We start from the raw sequence: 19,393 nt of genomic DNA on the forward strand, positions 1-19,393 counted from the left end.
TTTCTGCTCCGTATCTAAGTACCGGCAAGATAATTAGCATGGCCGACACCATAATAAATACTCCAATGTCAAACCCAGAGCTCTAACCACAAGAAGACGACCACCAGCACACTTCCCCTGCCCCGCTCTTCGAGATGTCTTGCGCGTCCGTCGTTTCCTGTATACTCATTCATGCCTTTGAGACGTTGCGCCGGACTGCAACGCGTCCAGGATAGGTAATCATTCACGAGAACTCCCAGAATATCGGTTAAAAACTGCACAGTATGGCACGCATGATCGATTACGATTTTAGCGCATACCTGTTGTATGGTTTTACTGGTACCACACGAAATTGACTGCAGTAAGACAAATACTCCGACAACCGATTCCCATGCTATTTTTGCGTTCACCTCCGAGCACTTATGCAGACAACAAAAATCGTCAATTCGCAAGCTCACGTCGGACGTCTGGAGTATAAAAAAAGGGGCAGCGTGACGGCGCCTACTTGTCGCACCTATTCTCACGTCCGGCCACTGTTGTGATACGCGTCCTTACTCGAGGTAACTACTTCATGTCGTCACTAAGTAATATTGGCTTTGATGCAAGGGTTGAATTCGAAACTATGCCCACATGACGCCAACTGAAGACGCTGCGCATTAGTTATCCCTAAACTGTAGTGTTTACGTGGACACTGTAGAAGGAAGAAGTATCAAATGAAAAATTTTGTAGTCATGCTTTGATATGTGGCCGCAATGGACAATAGCGAAAATGGCAACGCGCTTATATACGCTACTCATACCGGCGATGACGCGGAACGCTTAAGCACGCGTAACAAATTAAAACGCAATTCCGAATTGAGAGAGCAAGGGCGAGAACACCCTGATATATTTCATAATGTTACAACAGTTAGCACGGTGTACGCATAGTGTACAAAACGCAATTCCCGAAGATGCGGATGAACAATATAATTAGCATAGGCCTATTAGGCGCCCGCTGCTGGCAACACCCCATAAGGTGCTGCTGCTGCAGAACGAAAGCCTGTCCCGCTTATCTTTAATTTAACCTGTCTATAGCAAGAGCTGATTACACTTGATGACTTCGAGTTTCATAATTTTATCACCCCGCCTAACTCATTGCCCATCTCTTGGCATCTCATCACTCTCACTGACCACCGGTTACATTACCTGTCTTTCACATTACGACACCTGGGCATGTTCACTTTGATCTCTTGATGTCAGCCACAGTTCTCTTTTGTGAACGTGCTCTTGTACAGACGCTAAGGTCCGGCTGCGAATCACAAACTTTTCGTTTTCTCGCCGGGCCACCACCAAGCGTAATCTTTCCCTCCTGTTAGAAAGGAGTAACTTTTTTCCCCGTTTATCCTTTTCGAGTTAATGGTGACTCAAAGGTGATAACATTAGGAGGCTCATTCGTCTGCTTTTCATTTGCATGTGGGCGAGAAGTGCGACGATTATTGAGCATTCATTAATGCCAGGGTCCCTCAACGACACAAATCCCATGTTCTGCAGACTGCACAACATTTCAGTACATTTCTTTGGGGGCGCACCAAGCCCAGTGCAGCCTCAACGAGGAACATCACAGCAGCACCGAAGTGTGAAACGACTCGGCATCTAGATGAAATCACGAAATTTAAGAAAATGCGTCCGTTCTGACAAGCCTTCATTTAACCAGCTACAATGTGACAGCCGTGAAACTGAAAGTGCACTGCAGACTGTAGGGTATAATAAGATGATTGAAAAAAAAAAAAATCCGTAAGCTCTCATACCTGCTAGTGTTCAGATGAATGTATGCAGGCTTAAGTACGATCACCAATCAACAAAGTTTCCGCATGTCAACATAGTCAAAGGATCGCAACAGGCTGTCACAAAAATGAAATTGATCGTGCTGCTTACTTCCTGCCCGCTCACGTACAGAGGAATGCAGTAAGCAGGGCTCCCCGGGGCACTTCGCACGCGGCCAGAGCGGGCGGCAAAACAAGGCTACATGCCTGCCGTGCAAAGCATGCAGTTGCGTTCCCACAGCTGCCTAAGTCGACTCATTTTAAAGCGAAAGTAGCATACACTTTGATTGATTGATTGATTGATTGATTGATTGATTGATTGATTGATTGATATGTGGGGTTTAACGTCCCAAAACCGCCATATGATTATGAGAGACGCCGTATAGTGGAGGGCTCCGGCACAGACACTTTGGCCGAATCGGCAATAGATGCAGAAGCCATCTGGGCCAAGCTACAATACTGTCAATCGCATAATTCTCTTACGAACAAACTTGATGTTAATATAACTTAGGCAGTCTATCCTAGGGCGGCCCCTAATATCGGGAGTCGCGCGTCCTGCCTGGGTTACTCCCGACGAGCGGTCACGGATGGGATTCTATTTTTAGTTTCTATAGTCTTTCACAAGACTTTCTTGAAGCACGCACTGGTATTTAAAGTTTCTACAAACGACCCTGAAGCCAGGTTTCTTTATGCGCGCGCGCACACACACACACACACACACACACACACACACACACACACACACACACACACACACACACACACACACACACACACACACACACACACACACCATTGCACTAGGATTCTAGCCGAGACAAGGCTAGCACATTACACTTCTGGAAGTATAAGCATTTTTGTTTTTCAATCGACAATACAGCGATTAACAAAGTACACATACGCCTTGATCGAATGTAGCACACTGCACAAAAAGAGACACGACGAGGTGAAGTTATACAGAATATGTGTTGTAGAACCAACGGAAAACATTCCTGGCGCTGATCGTATCCAGAAAAAAACAACTACAAAAGGTAAGCAGCTGTACGACGCGAGCGTTTATGTAGCGCTATCCTACGCCCGATCTTGCCGGCGTATCGCTTTCTGTTTCAATCCAGTGTCAAAGGGGACTAGATACTTGCAAAGTCTGGCAGAGCTGTCCATCCACATTGTACGTCAACGCGCGATCGCTATTTTCGGTTTGGTTAGTTGATTCATGGTATTACTCGCCGAGCCAAGCTATCAGGGGGGGGGGGGGGGGGGAGGGACGCCGTCAGGGAGGGCTCCGGATCATCCGGGGTTCGTTATAACGTGCGCTGAAATCACACACTACACGGTTTTGTAGCATTTCGGCTTGAGCGGAACCGCTTATTAGTTGTGTGCAATGTGTGGCGCCATCTTGTTTGTTTCTTGAGCAATGAAATAGGCGCCAAGCACTCTTTCGTCCGTGCAAGGAGCACCGCAGTGGCTGATTGCGCTGAATAAAGCAGGAAGTTGCGGTTCAATTTGGCCCAAAAGTTGGCCGGTCCGATCACGTAAGATGACCATAGCCACTTTCCGCAATAAGTACGCGCATTCACTCAAAGTTCGCCGCTTCTTCTACACGGGAAAGTTTTACTCTAACTAAACACAAACGCAGCCTTTTCTGCGTGACCAGCGAGCTCGCTTTCGAAATCGGGGCCCCGAGTCTATAATTTTATTATCTGAAATTGCTTGCGCTTTTTATTGTTTTCTGGAGTCAGTATTCCATATTGTTTTCTGGAGTCAGTATGCCATATATCGAGACACCCTACATCTCTTCCATGCCGACCATACTGATAGTAATAAAAAAACTTAATTAACCCATTTTAATTAGTCAATTCAATGTAACTTTTGCAGGGGCAGAGCATTTCCTACTCGACGAGAGTTCGGCTGCGAAGACACGTGCTTATAGTGCCATAATATTTTTATTTAAAAAACCCGTATTTACTTCGTATAAACAACAGCAACAATAACAGCACGCCCTTTGTCCCGTATTTCTTGTGGTCTTCGTGTGTTCGAGTTTATGCTGTTATCCTCTCAAAGTATCGCGCCATAGCCTGCCAATAATTCAAATTGAAATTGAATCTTGAAATTTTCTTCCGCAACAAAGACATGTTACGACGAGGGCAAGTAAAAGCTGTGAGAACAGCTTGAGTAGCCCTGACCCCCCCAGGTACACAAGATAGCACAGAAGACGTGCGGCTAAGGACAACCAAAATAAAATAGGGTTTCACAATGTGCAATAAAAAGAAACAAAATGAAAGATTACAGTGCAGGCATAAAAGAGATAGTCACCCGATCACATAATTACATAAACACTAATTGCAATTGTTTTGGCGATATGCTAGATATGTCAACGTTATGTTCCCTAATTAGGCAGTTTGGAAGTGCAGGCAGCTGAAACTTTAACATTTGATTTTCGTATTTCGTTCTACATTTTCTTATGTGCCACACTTTAGAATGACGTACATTAAAAGCAGGCAAATTTTTCTCCAACCTAACTACAACAGCAATCATGTCAATATTTTTCAATAAACCGATTTTATATAACCGACTTAGTTTGCAATCATATATTGATGCAACCTGAATAATGCAATGTCCTTTTTAACAAATGTGCGGTGTGGCAGCGATGTGGTACTTTACAGGCAAGATGCAGAGCTTTCTTTTGCAAAATGGTAAGTTTGCTAACGTTTACAGTTGTCGTAGTGGACCATACAAGAAAGGCATAATTCGATGAAGAAGGAAACAACGAGTTATATATAAGCATGTTTACAGGAACAGGAAAGTAGTAGCTGAACAGAAATGACTGTATTTTCTAAAACAAACAAACACCCTGCATGTCCCAGTTCAATTATGTAGTCTGTCAACTTTTCTTTCTCGAAAAGAAGCAAGGTTTCTATAAGTGATGACTACACCCTCAAATAATGCATGTGGGGCAGATAAGTGAGACTTTCGCTCGTAAGGGGACACGCACTTATTCGTCCTTTCCGGCTATAGAGCTCCTTCGGTGAGTCAAGGTGCTGTGCACGCTGATGAGGCAGCAGGCGGTGACATCAGCACTGTAAGATCAGGGAGAAGACAGAATCTCGAAGCGAGAAACTATACCGCAACTTCCAAACATATATATGGTCCTCCGCGCGGCCTAAAGCTTTGTAAGCTGTGCGACGCCATCATCATCCATGTCCAAACTGCAACAACTTCCGGGTTCGATCTCGAAGCGCGCGTCTTGCCCAAACGGATCCTATCGTATGCCTTCACACTTCCCAATTCCATCTCAATTCTCAACACAGTTTTTTTTTCCTGCCACCCACGACTGCGCTGGCGAGAGGACCACGAGGCAGCCCTGCTCAGCTGCCAGGACCTGAAGGCCCGAAAAGTTCAACGGACGCGGGCGACGTTGCCTGCCAATGGAGCTCCAGTACTGTGAGGGGAGAAGGCCAATAAGGCCCCCAACCCAATCACCTCTCTGCCCATTCAATGGTTATTAAATGTTCGACCACCACCACCACAACTTCCGTGGAACCCATTCCACCCCAAACAACCTCGCGCATAACGACACTGCCAGCGCGGCTAAAGTTTTCAGTTTAATACCAACCAGATGTCGTTTACTCCTTATCTTCCGGTCTCTCAACCTTACATGTGGCATATTTATGTTACATTGCCCGCAGCACCGTCGTTAGCAAGCGCTCAAGGAATGGTAATGGTCTAAAAAAAAAGTGATTGACCGCGCAAACACAGAACAAAAAAAAAACGGTGATTCAATGTACAGGGTCGACCCCATCTGAGGTATTCAAGCAGTGTGAAACAACGTACATTACTGTGAATGAATAATGAATAAAACGATATAAGTGTTAATCAAGTGATTTAGGTGTGGATCAAGATTGAATGAACTGGCTCAAGTCTGAACGAACGCAGATTAGAGTCAGCTAAGAGTGATTCAATGTACAAGAAGGTGACTCAGGTAGCTAAGTACAAATTGAGAATCAAGTAATTTACTCAAGTCTGAATGAGCGTACTCTATTGAATGAGTCAAGAAGGATTCAACGTAATTTGAAGCGAATCAAGTGAATTAAGTGTGAATAAAGAATGAATCAAGCAAGTGGAGGGTAAATGAAAACTGAGAAGTGGGTTTAAGTGTGAATCGGGAATAAAGAGAGCAAGAAGTGTCAATGAAGAGTGAATTAAGCGACCGAAGTGTGCATTAACATGAATTCTAAAGTGAATCGAAAGTGACTCAGGTGTGAATCAATTAAATTTAACATCGTCATGCAGCGTAACCGGAATAGGGCAAGACATATCTCGCTCCAGAAACTATAGATACATGCCGAATCATTTGCTGGTTATGCCCCTTACATCGATGCCAGATACTTTTTGCAGCTTTATACACCCAAATGCACGTCAAGACGCCTTCTTAACAAAGTTAGCCTGATGCGCGTTTTCAATAAATCGAAAGCGTTCAATGCATCTGCCCTTCCGTCACCCCGTGTAACACGCTTCCCGATGATATCATCTAATTAGGATGATTTTAGGGAAAATGCTGCGCACTACACGGCAGTATAATTACGCATCACCGTGGAAAATTTTTACTGCGCTCGCGGCTGCGCACCGCGAATGTCCTGGCATAATTTCATTTTCTTGCATACCTTTGTTTGTTGCTTGCAAGCTACGTTAATATATTCGGATGTCATTACTGAACCCTGACGCCCTCACTGAACGGATCTGGAAAGTACAAAATAAAAAGGAATACAAGAAAAGGAAAGCGAACCAGTGGTAAATCAAGCGACTTGAGCATTAATCAAGTGTACACGCGTGAATGAAGAATAAACGAAATGTCGTAAGTGTGAATGACGAAAGAATTTAATGACGCAAGTGTGAATAAACACACAGCGAAATGAATCAAGAGTGAAGAGATGCACATTGAAGTGAATAAAGTGATTAAAAAGTGATTTCAAGTGCCTATACACTTAGCTCTTCCATTAAGCGGCCGTGCAATAAGTATGTGCACCAGCGTTGAGACACGTTGCGCAGCTGCCACAGAGTCATTTCTTGCAAACAGCAGGAGTCGCGCTGAGCGTTACGTCACGAAAATGTGTCGCGCCCTCGTATAACTTGCAACATCGTCCGAGGACTCCGAGCGAAACGCCAAACTACAGGTCCCGCTGCTGTCACTGCTTCGCGCACAAGCTACCAGTAATGTTGCTGTAAATTTCGTATTAGTGGTGAGGGCCGCCAGTGAATATTCGGCCTAGATAAGCACAGTGTGGCATAGGTGTCTTAGGGCTGACCAAAACAAAAATTATTACGTATATAGGGAAGCGTGCTCCCCTAACCTGTTGAAGGGCGAATCCTGCAGTTTCACAGGTCTCATTGAAACCCCCAGTTTTAGGGACGAAGCCTGGAGGGCTTCAGTTAGACCCGTGAACATTGTGCCCCTATAAATGGGGGGGGGGGGGGGGGCTCCGATTAGGCATCAACACTCGCCGCCCGCTTTCAGTTAACGCGCCCGCAGCGAGTCTTTATTTATTTATTTACATTTCACCTACATCGCCGTGAGGCATTACGTAGGGGAGGTACACATAATGATTTAACTACAGAGTTTTCAATCAAAACAATAGATTAAACAAATAAAACAGCACTCAAAATATTTTAAGAGAAAAAAAAAACACTCGTATATTGGTGAGTGAAAACAACGTCACAGTCATGCATTTGAAAACACGCACACGCTTCGAGACAGCAAACCATTCTTAGTGACAGTGATATTGTAGGAGTTGTTACAATGAAGAAAAAAAGGATTCATTATCAGTTTCATTGACGAGATCATCCGGTAGACAGTTCCATTCCTGTATTGTTTTCACGAAAAAAGAACTACCGAAAGAGTGGGTTTTGTAACGGTATTCTAATATTTTTCGTGAATGGTCTTGACGATTAGAGACGTACATTAGTGTGAACAGATAATCAAGAGGGTTAATGGCATTTCCATTATAATATATACAATGAAAAAATTTAAGCCTAAGTTTCTGCCTCCTTACCATCAGTGTCTCCCATTTCAACGCTCGTTTCATTTCTGTGATGCTTACAAAGGAATTATAGTTGTTGCTAACAAATCTGGCTGCTTGGTTTTGAACTTTTTCCAATGCGTCAATCAAGTATTGCTGATGGGGATCCCAGACTATGCAAGCATACTCTAAAATAGGTCTCAGATACATGAGATAAAGGGTTTGTTTCACGGTCTGTGAAGCTTGCCTAAAATTTCTGCGTATGAAGTATAGCATCCGGCCTGCCTTGATCACAGTTATGTCAATGACAATGAGAGAAATCTCCCACCGGCACTGATTGCAGTCGGCAGACGCTGCCTGCATCGGCATTCTCTCTCATGGGCGATGACGCATCAGCGTTCATAGCAGAACGAGCGTTTGCATAGTCCACGCGTCGTTCGTTCTATTTAGTTACGCGGCGAGCGCTATAAGGCAGTGGCGTAATCAATCTTGAGCTCAAGCAAATCGACCGTCACGACAGCAGCAGCAGACGACGCTGAGACCCTCAGGTGCTCCGCCCCTAAAAAGCTGTTGATACCTCCATTTTAGGAGTCCGCATACCACGAGAGTGAACAGTGTCTTCACTGCAATACACCACAATTTATTGTTTGTTCTGCATATACTCGAGAGCTCGCACAGTGGCTAGTGGTGTTTCGCACCATTTGGCGTTGATGTACCGACGTGACACACTCCCATTCCAACGACTAACGCCAGAGATAACGATTTAAGCCTAGTAAACATTACACTTGGACACAGTATGTTGAAGAGCGCCGCCGCGGTGGTATAGTGGCTAAGGCACTCGGCTGCTGACCCACAGGTCACGGGATCGAATCCCGGCTACGGCGGCTGCATTTCCGATGGAGGCGGGAATGTTGTAGGTCCGTGTGCTCAGATTAGGGTGCACGTTTAAGAACCCCAGGTGGTGTAAGTTTCCGGAGCCCTCCACTACGGCGTCTCTCATAATCATGTGGTGGTTTTGGGACGTTAAACGCCACAAATCAATCAATCAACAGTATGTTGAAGACGCCATGGCGTCAAGAAGCACATTACACCGGCACTCGATATACACTCATTCAAATCATCGTAATTTGTGGAGAACAATGCCAAGGTGTGCGCTTCCCGTTAATAAGGCAGCAGCCCATATGCCTGTGCACATGCGCATACTACGCAACACGAGAGGCAAACTTAGCAGTTCGAGCCGTGAACGGGGGAAAGCGTTCCACTTTCTGTGGGCTTGTCTCGTCGCACGAAAAGCTGAAACTATGGAGCGCTCATAAGTGCTATGATGCAGTACTTAATTAACTTCACCGATCCCACACGGCGAACCACCCCCCCCCCCCCCCCCAAGGACCAAGGTTACTGTGAAAGGGAGAAGGTGCCAGAGGCGCGTGTGATAAACCTTTAGCATGAGCGGTGACAGCGCTCACGGTACAGCGCCCGGCACCTATCATCGACGACCAGGAGGTCGTGGGTTGGACTCTGCACGTCGTTCAAACCAAGGGAACTTTTTTTGTTCAGGTTTTTCTTTGTCACCTGTCCATGTCCGTAAACGGTGTGACGTCAGCGTACACGTTAAAAAACACCAGATTGTCAAAACTTCCGGAACCTCTCACAATGACGTCTCTCAAATAATATCGTGGTTTTGGCACATAAAAACCCACCCAGATATTATTATTATTATTTGTTGACGAGCATATTACCGACATTATAGCCGCGACGGAAATTATGTCAGTGAAGCATTCATCATAGACGCCAGCATGAACACTTTGGTGTTAAAACGATGTTGTCTCGTTTTTTTTTTCTGGCTAGAGAATATTAGCCTTATCTTTTCATAGTACTCTTTAACACTACTCTTACATTTTCTGTGCTACGTAGTTTAATCATTTGACGCAAGTCATCCCCGGGATTCGATCACAGGACAGCGTCGCCTGCAACCAGGGATGCCGAAACCATCCGTACCACCCCTATTCATAGCCTTTCCTTCTTTTACAGAGGACGATGTTGATACGCTTTCAAGACGCGGGCAGCCTCGCCGCGGTAGTCTAGTGCACTCGCTCGCTGGATTTCGTGCCGACCGGTTGTACATCCGCGATCTTCGACGACAGTGTAGCTTTGACCGACTGGGCTCGCCCTACGCCATCTCCTGACACCGACAAGAGCTCTCGCCAGTGGTCCCCCGTCCTTGGACTCCTGCGACCAAGTCCATCTTTCCTATCTTCTCCGTACTTCCGCCATTCGCTTTCCCTGTGCTTTGCTCTCTCCTTCCCCTCTCTCTATTTTTTCACTTTTTAATCTTATCCTTTCAATCCCTCCTTTACCCCCACCCCACGTGAGCTACTGTTGGGGTGTCCTCCCCCTGAGAGACAGTTACGGGGCCCACTTTTCTCTTCTTTTCATTTAAAATAACTCCCCCCCCCCCCCCGGTGGTCTAGTGGCTAAGGTACTCGGCTGCTGACCCACAGGTCGCGGGATCGAATCCCGGCTGCGGCAGCTGCAATTCCGATGGAGGCGGGAATGTTGTAGGCCCGTGTGCTCAGATTTGGGTGCACGTTAAAGAACCCCAGGTGGTGTAAATTTCCGGAGCCCTCCACTACGGCGTCTCTCACAATCATATGGTGGTTTTGGGACGTTAAACCCCACATGTCATTCAGAAAAGACACGGACAGAGGTGAGACGGGACACTCACAGCGCGACTTTAAACTTGTAATTTGTTCGAAAACAACGAGGGGGCATATCGCATGTATGCCGAAGCACGTGACATGTGATGCTCCCCTCGAATTTACCAATAAACAAGTTGAGAGTTCCGCTGTGTGTGTTCCGTCTCATTTTCTGCCCGCGTCTTTAAAGCGCATCCACATCGTCGTTGTGCACGACGACGATGTTATAGTGACAGCGCACTCAATCAGTTGAGCTAGTTACAACTATAGCCTAACTGAGTGCGCTGACACTCTCATAGCTTTTCTAGCTATGCAGACAGTCAATATCATCAAGCATACAGTCAATATCAGCGAAAAGATGGTGCCTTCTTGCCTATATTCTGTCTTTACCACCATTTCTCCGCATTAATTGTCATTATGGCAATATCGACATACACGTTTCTTTTACTGTATACCCAAGACAGACAGACAGACAGACAGACAGACAGACAGACAGACAGACAGACAGACAGACAGACAGACAGACAGACAGACAGGCATTGGGTGAAGGCAGTAGAGGGCAGCGCGCTGCAATCAGCTGTACATTTGCCATATCTACATCACCACTGAGTCGTGCAAGCACATGCATTCTCACTCTAGAACAAAACAGCGAAAATATGAGGGCATAGACGACGGTTGACAAACGCATTACAGCATCATTTGTCTTCCTTCTTCGGTATTTTTGCGCTGTTGCCTCCATGAGGATTTGGCACTTAACGACGCCACGGAGGTTATGCGAAATGCATAACACGTCTGCAAGAGCGGTCGTTAAATAATTAACACGCGTGAAGCGGCCCTCGCATGCGGCGCTCTAACGTGTTGTGGCGTTGGCAGAAGACAACATAAAGCGCCAAATATTACCGCTGTGTGTTGTCTTATGCGTCTGCCGCGTCGTACCTGCGCCACACAAACGTCCAACTCATCAAATAGCCACTTCGCAGGCGTAGTAGGGAGGGGCGTGGGATGCGCTCAAACCCACGCTGCGCCCAGAAATATTTTTTGTACAGATGAATACGTCTACGCACATGGGCGTTGCACAGGGACCCCCCTCCCTAAGTCATCTAAAGGGGGCACCAATTTTGTCCCATACCTTTAATCAGAAGTACTTTTTACGTCAGTTCTACGCACGTTGAAATAGCGTTCAGATATCTGTTTACTCCCAATCCTTACACCGGAAGTCTGGGAACCAATGACAGGCCTTTGTGAGAAGCACGCGACAATTTCATGTTTGCATCTATTGCAGAGCTCGCTTGTTTTCGGACACAATAAGTGGAGGGGGGGTCGTCATGGTGAAACGTGCCCCTTTACCGGAGAATCCTGCCAGTGTCCACGCACATATATAAACACACACACACAAGAACATACATGCAATAACATGGAACCCCCATCGAAAAAGAAAACGAAAAAAGAAAACCTGGCTTCGTCGCGGAGCCACAGCTCGTACAATCACTGCGCGCGGTATGAACCGTTACAGTCACTGTTCGTACCGCGCGGCTTAGTGGACCCTTACTGGAGTTCACGTTAAATAAAGTTGCTCTCTCTCACTGTCAACAAGCGCTCCGATTTCATCCCGTGGTTCCATTTGGAGCCGCCGGCTAGAGGATGTATATAAAAGGTTGGCAGTAAGCAGAAGTAAACAGAGACAAGCGAAAACGTCGCACCTTTCCTCGTGAAACTGGCGTCCTCTTCGGACGAGCGTCGGCACGTGCGCGCAGGAGCGGAGCCGAAGAGCGAGTGGCCTGGTCAGCGGCCCCGGAGGCAGCGATCTGCGCCCGCTGCGCCACTCCGGCGGCCGAGAGGAGCTCACTATCGGAGCGCCGCGCGCTGGTTGCTACGTGAATTCTTCTACCGGGGGCGGTCCTCTGGCGGCGCCGAGCATCTCTCGGAAGCGCAAGAGGACGAAACACTCTCTCTCTCTCTCTCTCTCTCTCGACGCACGGCAACGGCCGCTGTCGTTTCCCAGTTCCCTTTATTTATATTGCGCCGCGCCGTTCTTTGCAAAACAAGCCCCCATTTGAGCACTGTTTACTTGTGTTTGTCGTTTTAAACCGAATAATGCTAAGCACAGAAAGAAGGCTAGGACATTCACTTGAAGGAGTACTGACACGGTTTTGCGACATCGTAAAAGGGACGTTTTTTCGCTTCCTCGGTATGCGGTGTTAACGAACTACACACACGAGTCAGACAACATGTCTACAATATGTTTATTGAATATTGCGTTTTCATCAACGAGCATCAGCAAGCCGATTTTTCCTCAATGGGCATTATCCCGACGAGTCAACACAGTTCCACTGAGTTTGTGAACCTTGCATCCTGTGTGCATGCAGCCTAAATCGCAGAAATCGCTGTCGGGGTCACTGGACGACAGTCTGCGCACCACTGTTTACGCACCACGAACAAATGGCAGATCTGCCACTGGTACGGCTCGAGTTGCGTTTTTTTTCTGTGACGTCACATTGCCATGACACGTCACGGAAAAGCCGCCCGATCAATATCGAAACGAAAAGCGTGTGTTTTTTTAAAGGTAGCTGTATTAACAACACATTCGATGCATTTTTAGCTACCATGGCACTCTCTTCATGGTTCTCGACACCAGTGTATTCATTTATAGCACCAATCAGAACATATTTAGATTTAGTGTAAGTATTACGGTTACCAAATAATCAATGAAGGCAGTGAAGACGGGAGGAGGAAGGGGGGTGCACATTGACATAGCGAGCCAGCAAAATCAGTTTTCATCGTTGCGGTATCTTCAGGCAAAGCCGTTGATTCTTTGCAGTTGTGACCTGTTGAAGCACTTCAGCAGGCTATACGTGCTGTTCGCAGCACTTCCTCGTGCTGGAAAATGACACGTAAAAGTTGTCGCACTTCACGCGGAAGTTCTGCTGAAATGGCTAAAGTTTCTCCTAAACTTTGCTATACAGCATTTGGGCAAACTTCCTTGTTCCTTGGCGTGAGGCGGGTTGTGGGGTGTGCGTTGGAACACATACAAAAATTTAACTGGACGATCCGGAACGAATTCCGGGACGTTTAGCGCGGGATTCGGGACGGAGCATGAAAAGTCGGGACAGCCCCGCAAAATCCGGAACGGTTGGTAGCCCTAGTCTGTATTTGACAGGACACTGAAGGCACATATCAAGTAGTCGTGGGTATTTCAAGTACCACTTAAGCAACTTGATATAGTACTTGCTTTGAGCCAAGGAAACGCTTCGTTTGAAAGAAAACACCATATCAGTGGCCCGCATACTGTTAGCGCAATGCCGACGGACCTCTACCGGATGACGTGTGCATGACGTAGCCGTCTCGAACCACGCCTTGAGGCGGCGCTTATTTCCGTTCTCTCGAAACGTAGAGCCTGCATCTGAAAACGCACGTCAGAATTCCTGTCATGCTCGTTTCCGCATACTTAGCTGGCCGCTGCTGCTTGAATTGTATTGCGATCTTTTCCTCGGATGGTATAATTCCAACGAAGCACTTTATACTCGCGCTTTGCCGTGTAGCAAAGGCGTGTGCACGGGGGGATACGGAGACACGTGGAGGTAGGGGGCCCTTCTAGTCACCTAGGAGGTGGGGGCAGCGCAAACTAATTTGCGGGCGCTGCAAATCAGTGGGGGCGGAGGTGCAAAGTCATCCTCAAACAGTGACATAATAAGGAGGGGGCCGTTGCAATAAGCCTCCCCCCCCCCTCCCTCCACAACGCGGAACCCTGCGCACAACTATGCTGTGTGTCAGGAAGCTGCATGCCATCCTGGAGTAAGTGCCCTGGTAAGGTCGCCCCACGCGTGTATTTGCCGGCACGTTCGGTGAGCCTCCATTTGCATTTGCTGGTGCGGCGCGCCACCGAAACGTGGCACGATCGAGCTATGTATCTGCGCACAGCGCTCACTAGGGTGATACACGTCGGACTGACCTTCATTCCCTCTGAGGGGACGTGTGGAAGGGGCCTGGCAGACGACGTTGGCTTCGTGGCATGTGCAGAGACGGTTCAGGAGAGACACGATAGACAGCTATAGATTATCATTTAACCATATGGTGTAGTAGCGCAAATTTGACGGGGACGAAGAGGACAAGAAAACACGACACTCGCTACGGACTTTCTTGTCCTCTTCGTCCCCGTCAAATTTGCGCTACTACACCATATGGTTAAATGATGTCTCACCAACTAGCCCAGCTCTCAACCCTACAGAGCTATAGATTAGCCTAATAACATACTGAGCAGCATAGATGGACAGAAATGCACGTGCGCAGAACGCTATACAACCTGTCGCGTTTACCATATGTACACCATAAAACCCGCCATTTTTCAGATTCGGCGTTACCGAGTTAGCGTGGTTGCATATAGTGCACGTAAAACATGGCGGTGGTTTCGGATGCAAGTTCTGTATTGAAGCTGGCTTTGCTGTTGAAGAATGAATTTTGTTCCCAGTAAATGACTTCGCCCAAGTGGCGCTCCTGCAAGCAAACGCTGTGGGCGGCAGAGGCCAGTGGAGCCCCGGACTAAGCCCCGCCGCGGTGGTATAGTGGCTAAGGTACTCGGCTGCTGACCCGCAGGATCGAATCCCGGCTGCGGCGGCTGCGTTTCCGATGGAGGCGGAAATGCTGTAGGCCCGTGTGCTCAGATTTGGGTGCACGTTAAAGAACCCCAGGTGGTCGAAATTTCCGGAGCCCTCCACTACGGCGTCTCTCATAATCATGTGGTGGTTTTGGCACGTTAAACCCCACGTATCGATCATCAGAGCCCTGTACTAAGGGCCCCACCCGCCAGCTTCTAACTCTCCTTCCTTTTTGTTTTTTTTTTTCTGTAATAAACGTTTTTCCATTCCTTTCCAAATGACTTCGCCTTGACTTCGTGTTATTAAATGGCTTCGCTTCCCTTGAGGCAGCTTCGACGACCATGTATTACAGATAACTTAGCGGAGTTTTTCATATCCTTGCCCCATTTCGAACGTTCCTAGACCTAACAAGGTCAGATAAATTAAATTTGCAACGTATAATATTTCGCTTTAGGTGCTTTATTCATATTTATTTACTTTTATTGTAACTTAAATGTAGGAATATTGCTCCATTCATATTTTTTGTTGTTGTTTTTAGCGCATTCGTCCTCTGCAGGTTATGAAATCACAGATATAGGGTACGTTAACACTATACCGCTATACGAAAACACACTTTCTGCAACGAGCGTTTGTGGCAAGCTAAACTACAACTGTCTAACGATGAGCAGCCTTTCCTATTAACGCGACAGCGTTAAAGAGCTGGTTTCGCTGAAAATCCGGCATCGGTGTTATCGGTTGCAAGCGAAAAATTATCTTGCGCGTGACCCGAAGATCGAGGAAGATGCAAATAAAATAAATAAAAATTTCCCCGTCCGAGTGAAGATCAAAGCACGGCCGTTTGCGAGGGGAGCAGGTGTGCTACCACGCGTCTGCTTCGAGATGCAGTGAAAAGAACTTCGCTTGGAAATGCCAAGAAAGTAACGTTCATGCTTTGATTGATTGATTTGTGGGGTTTAGCGTCCCAAAACCACCATATGATTATGAGAGACGCCGTAGTGGAGGGCTCCGGAAATTTTGACCACCTGGGGTTCTTTAACGTGCACCCAAATCTGAGCACACGGGCCTCGACATTTCCGCCTCCATCGGAAATGCAGCCGCCGCAGCCGGGATTCGAACCCGCGACCTGCGGGTCAGCAGCCGATTACCTTAGCCACTAGACCACCACGGCGGGGCGTTCATGCTTTACAAACGGACGCCTCTTGTATACGGGCTTTACACAACATATAATGTCACAGCAATATAACGTAGCAGAAGCGTACATTGTCATCGGGCGTAAGAACATGTGGTTATCATAACGACTTCATGGTGTTAAAGCCAGACAGACATTACGAAAGTTGGAAACCATTTTACGCGTATAATTGCTCGTGGTTTAAATCATGCTATACCCATTACACAGAATTCAGCCATATGGGAAAGCTTCACTGGCACAAACCACTTTCAACATTATCGATAGCATTGTTGTTGCCCCACAACTTAAACTCCTCGAGGAACATCCCGGAATAAAAAGTATGCACTAAGCGTTTGAAGTACGCGCTATATAGGGACAGGATATCGCCATCTCATTCAACTCATAAAGGCGAAGCTTCAGGGTCCCTATATTTTGATAGTTTTGCTTCTTTTAATTGCGATAGCAATGATATGGACACACTTGGCTGGTTTTTTTTTCTGTCAGCGTCGCCATCGCCGATATCTTCTGTGTATATATATATATATATATATATATATATATATATATATATATATATATATATATATATATATATATATATATATATATATATATATATATATATATATATATATATTCGAGACACCCCGCCCCGCAGTGCACCGCGTTAAGCGACTCTGCCACGAAGTATATGTCCGCCAAATATACGAAGGGCGAGCTATTTAGTATACACCATTCACCACTGGCGGGACCCAGAGCTCGGATACGCTTCCGCGTGATGGCACTAAGAGCGCGCTTTAAAGGTGGTCGCCCCGCTCACTTTTCGCCATAGCAGGGATGCACGCGCGCCTCCTACCTGTACCACCTGTACTTTGCCCTACAGGGTGTGGGGCTAGGTGCGCGGTCACTAAACTACTGAGGCAGGCGGCTTGTAAGGCTTGTGTTTTCCCTGCAAAGTCTTCGTTGAAGTTATAGAGATCACATCGCTCACTACAGCGGCCGCGTGAGCTGCTAGCTGCAAGAGGCAAAGTAGGCGACACTCGCAGCGCGCTCCTCAAGCACAAAGAAGTAACAACTGTGAAAGTTGTTAATTTGCGCTCGTCCTGTGTATACCAGTTAGTTTTTTTTCGTGTCCATGTGTGTGTGTGTGTGTGTGTGTGTGTGTGTGTGTGTGTGTGTGTGTGTGTGTGTGTGTGTGTGTGTGTGCGTGCGTGCGTGCGTGCGTGCGTGCGTGCGCGCGCGTGTGTGTGTGTGTGTGTGTGTTTCAGCAGCGCACCGCAAGCGTCGAGCTGTGACGGCTGTTTGTTCATGCTCGTCCCCTGTGCATTTTTCGTGAGTTGTTTGTACTTGAGCAGAGCGCTGCAAGTTTGGAGCTGCTTGTCCTTCTTCGAGTGGCATTCCAATTTTTCGCTATCGTATTCATTGCTTCGCCCTAGCGCGAAACTGACTTCTTTAACAGCTCAGAAACTCTTTATTTTCCATCTCCCTAACATAAGCACGCAGCCAGCTGAGAAGACAAACGGAATAGGTCTATACATGAAATCAGTGGCTTGAAATGGCCAGATGCTTATATTAAGGATAGTTTAGCATTTCTCTACAGTTCGGGCGTGGAAGTTCTCTTCGTGACGTTCATTAGAAAGTCGTCGACTGCGTTGCTGCAGCTGTTCTTGGTGAAGTGATTGGCGCACGTCATTTGGGCAACCAAAGTCATCACACGGACGGGGCATTTTCTCAAAATCGCAGTAAGAGCGAGTATAGGAAGCTAGCAAAGTCCGGAATGGAATAAGCGACGACGAAAAGTCCCTCGAAAAGCGAGTACGCCAGCGGAGCCGAGTCCGGCCAAAATGAAGCTCTTTAACAATTATACATATGGACGATATATATGCGGATTCGCGCTGTAGGATTCACCATCACCGTTATGAACCTGAAGGGCTGGTCGAAAGTTCCCAGGCCACTATCAGATGTATCACTATGGCAGCGTGGCCTGGCAACTTTTGACACCCCGCCCGCCCCCCCCCCCCCCTCCCTTCCCATGTACGTGCTGCGCTTTCACTGCTTTTTCTCGCCTTGAAGCGATATAACAGCCCCAACGTCTCGTCGCTCGCTCCAGAAGCCACGTTTCTTTACGCCAGCGTTTTGTTTCAGTTATGTTACATCTCAAGCTGAAGGAGTGATCTACTAGGCTTAAATGGTATAGCATCAGATGTGAATAAGACCAAAGCGATGACTAGATCGCGAAGCGTGTCCTCAACGTTATACCGTAGAGCTGTAGTTTATCGCCTACGCTAGAAGCCCGTGTGCTTTATCACATCAGTAAGTTCACCTTCTGCCGAATATGCTTTTGCCCCAGCCTGACTGGTAGTTTGCCATATTAATTTGAGTAATAGTTCGTTCACTACTTGGTCACTACAATGCAAAGCATGAGAAGGGTAAATCACCGTGGGATGTTGAGGATTTATGAGGCCACGCCACACGTGAAATGCTGGCATTAGCGCACAGACTGAGCTGCACAGGCGATGACGTGCGCGCGAGGAATTTCAACGACGGGACAATCGACGCTGATGGAATGAGCCGTGTCAGGTGTGCAGTATAATGTCCGAAATGGATCGGGAAGCCGGAACCGCGAAGGAGTGTATACAGTGTCGGCGAGCGAACACCGCGGCACGCGCTCGAAAGTCGACACCGAAAGAATATCATCGCGGTGGCGTGAGGGACGGCCGCGTCGTCACAGCCACGTACGGCACGTGTGCCAAAAAAGAAGTTATAAAGGCGGATCACCTTCTTTCGCAAAAAAAAAAAAGTTGCTCCGGAAGCTACTCGGGAGGGCCCTGTTACACTGTAACAGCGTGTCGTGAGTGGCCTGTAACTGCTTCAATGAACGCTCGCATAACTAATGCAAACATATCTGCCAGCTGAACGCCGATCAGCTGTGTAAGTCAGGCCGGAAGTATATCATAAGTGTGGGCAGGGATATCTATTTTTAGCAAAAAAAACAGAGATATGTTAATACATATCCCTGTTGTTGCTAAGGCGAGAAAAGGGTGCAGGGGATCGGTCTAGAAGCTTTTAGGAGGGGGGCATAGCCCGCCCCCCCCTGATTTTTAACCTTTGAAGGTGACACCCCCCAGTTCCGGAGCCCCTGC

At 47.2% G+C, this 19,393-nt stretch overlaps 1 protein-coding gene across 7 annotated transcripts in view; it reads right to left on the reverse strand.

The window, feature by feature from the left end:
* The window catches only part of RhoBTB (Rho-related BTB domain containing), a 344,465-nt gene that overhangs the window by 134,256 nt on the left and 190,816 nt on the right, over nucleotides 1-19,393 (reverse strand). The window contains exon 1 of one of the 7 annotated variants that reach the window (XM_075881930.1): nucleotides 12,191-12,414. The exons of the other annotated variants lie outside the window; for them this stretch is intronic. The gene's annotated coding sequence lies outside the window, so the exon portion shown is untranslated. Of the gene's footprint in view, nucleotides 1-12,190; nucleotides 12,415-19,393 lie in introns of those variants that run through there. 7 annotated transcript variants of the gene reach the window in all.

This window comes from Rhipicephalus microplus, chromosome X (assembly GCF_043290135.1).
Source record: "Rhipicephalus microplus isolate Deutch F79 chromosome X, USDA_Rmic, whole genome shotgun sequence".
Lineage (NCBI taxonomy): Eukaryota > Metazoa > Arthropoda > Arachnida > Ixodida > Ixodidae > Rhipicephalus > Rhipicephalus microplus.